Below are 3,172 nucleotides of genomic sequence, written 5' to 3' on the forward strand. Positions count from 1 at the left end.
CTACAAGAACGATTGATAATAGCTGGGTGTGGCTACATCAGTATGGTATTGCAATACCAGCGACATTAGGGGCCCAGTCATAATAACAATTTAAATGTGTTGGAGAAAGGTTTACCAGTGCCCAAGGCCTATTTGCACTATGAGTGAATATTGTGAATAATGCATTAGCCTTTAGGAGGCTAGTTAGGTCACTAATTTCCCCAAAATTTCTTATGACCCTAGCAAAACATAACATAATAGTTTATGCCATTATAACATAATGGTAACAAACACAAGAGGGTTCTAACACATGACGTAGGCCTATCTTTGAAAAGAGGTAGTGAAGTCCCTAATTTCTAAATGTTATATGTTGTTATGCATTGGTTATAATAAAGGACATGATGTAAGTGCATCGTCTTTTGAAGTTTCCCAACATTGTACAATCATCCTCAGTATTTTATATTCTGTCAGGAATCCCTCATGTCATAGATTTAACCATGTATTTCATGTAATGGGAATACAATTTAACTTGGCGGTATGTTTCCAGTCTTTTCCGGTGCTCCCTGCAGGATTTAAAACATATACATACAGATACAGAAACATATATATATATACAGATACAGAATACCAACATATTACCAATCATACACATCAGATATCTACGGGGCCCGGAAGGTGACATGGGAGTATTTCTTTATAAAGCGCACGCGCGCTTTATTTTGGTTTATGTTTCTGACGTTGGGAGATACTCGTGTCCTTAAGTAATATTGACGGCATTGTTGTTAGTTTCTCGACTTGGCGCACCTTGGCGACCATGCGCCTTACTAAAGCGCGCGTGCGATTTATTAAAAAATGATGTCACCTCCCAGGCTCAGTAGATATCTAAACCCATTCTATGGATTCCATACAATACAGAGCTGAACGAAAGCAGGCCGGGTGGTGGTGGGGGGCGAAATTCTGCTCAGCATTCTTCTTCTTGAACTTCACAGAGTGAGCGTTGGATATATGGTCTTCAATTGACCGCCAGTGTACGTGAGATTGATTGGACAGCGTTAGCAATCAACTATAGAGGTGCTTGACTAGAGTGTCCTGCCGGAACAAGCTACGCCCATAAATGGCAGCAAATGCACTGTATGGTAAAAGGGAGAATCTGAGAATAATATGGCAAAGGGACCTAGACAATGAGCTTGAACAAGAGGTCTGGCAGAATATTGTGCATAACGTGGGGTGGCCCAGTAAGGGAATTAAGCCAATGAATACATTATAAAACAATCCATAGATATTAATTGTTTGACTTCCGCTTATTCAAAGAAATGAGTGCTAGTTAATACCAGCCAAGTTTACAGTGTCTAAATTCACAGACATTTGGGGTGGCTTCCTTAGATTCATTAAAGGCGGGGATCATTAGATAGTAATATGTGATGTATGCGGCATCTACCGCTAGATGGGGCCAACTACTCTTTTGACGGAAACCGTGAATAGCGCATGTGTGTTAATAGAACCTATGCACGCCTCGGATTTTGTTTTTTGATAATACCTATCAAGCGTGCCTCATTCATTCGTTGTAGGCCTACTACAACACATTTCCCCACAATACACTGCAGATCAAACATACAGAAACACACACACACACACGCACACTCACGCACGCACGCACGCACGCACGCAGGCACACACACACACACACACACACACACACACACACACACACACACACACACACACACACACACACACACACACACACACACACCAGCAGATTACGTGTTCACTCAAAGAGCAGGTGGTCGTGTAATAGGTCCTCTACCATCTACAGTCTAAATTTGAAACAAAGCATGTTGTTATGGCCAGTGTGTTGTTACACTGGCCAGACTAGCAGACTTCCCTATAACCGTGTACATTTGACAGAACGTGTATTTTAGATTTGAAAGAAAAGACAAGACAGGTGTCGGCTTACATGGTAGGCTACAATTAAACCTGCACGTCAAGGTCTGGTAGTTACATAAGGACCCTTGATGATTCATGACAAATGGGTTTCTAATGTATCCGGATCATATGTAGCTCAATCAAATGAATGTCAAACAGACAGTCTGTGTCTGTGTCAGTTTGTCGACCAAAGGGTGAAATCACCAAGACAGAGTGGGTGATAAAGATGTTCATCTCTGCCAATTTGGTCCAACATGTCATGAAACAAAGGCAGTGGGTTTTAAAAATTCAGCAAAAGCTAAATTATTCAGGGCTAGTGCTCTGTTACTCTCATTGTGAGTGTTAGAGAGGAGAGAGAGATGAGAGAGAGAGAGAGAGAGAGAGAGAGAGAGAGGAGAGAGAGAGAGAGAAGAGAGAGAGAGAGAGAGAGAGAGAGAGCATGGGAGCTAGCATTTTTCTTATCATTGATACTAAACTAATGACTAATGGCTTATCATTTGTATATATTTTTTAATTGAGGCTGATAAACCATTGCTTGTGGTTTTCCTCAGGATATTGATGTAGGCATATTTGACACAAATATATTTAGACAGATAAATACCCTGTCTACACTTAGTATTTAATGGTTGGATTATAATGAAATGATAATGCTAAGACAATGCTAATGGTCACAGCTATAACTGCTGACAGATAACAGGACAATCCGCTTTCACTTTAAATTCAACAGTGAGAGATCTGCCTTTCAGAGCAGCCTGTCTGGTTCACTCATCATTATTCTGGAAGCAAAGAAGTGGAAAAGCCACAGTGTGTATGTCATAGAACATAGACATCTTTTTAAAGGGTAGCTGACATTACTGATACAACTTCAAATCATCATCCATTGTTATTCGAGAATAAATGAAAATACAGCATGGTATTGTATATATATATATATATATATATATATATATGTATATATATATATGTATATATATATATCATGAGAGATGCCCAAAATTGTGCACTATGAGCAGCATGGCAGACTGAGAACTCGGTTGCGTCCAGAGGAAATAAAACCAACCACCACCAATTTAATTTGGAAAATATCTGCGTGCAGCCCTTCATCCCCCATTAGCTCTGCCTGTGCCAGATAGCGGCTAGGAGGCGCGGCCCCAGATCCTCTTCCTCCTCTTTTCAAAGACCATCTCCTGACACCCCAGCTCCTTCAGGTCCCTGGGACCTGGCCTTCGTCCAGAAAGCCTGCATACTGTATGGACGGACGTATCAG

The sequence above is a fragment of the Micromesistius poutassou genome (genome assembly GCF_964030765.1).
Source record: "Micromesistius poutassou genome assembly, chromosome: 6".
Lineage (NCBI taxonomy): Eukaryota > Metazoa > Chordata > Actinopteri > Gadiformes > Gadidae > Micromesistius > Micromesistius poutassou.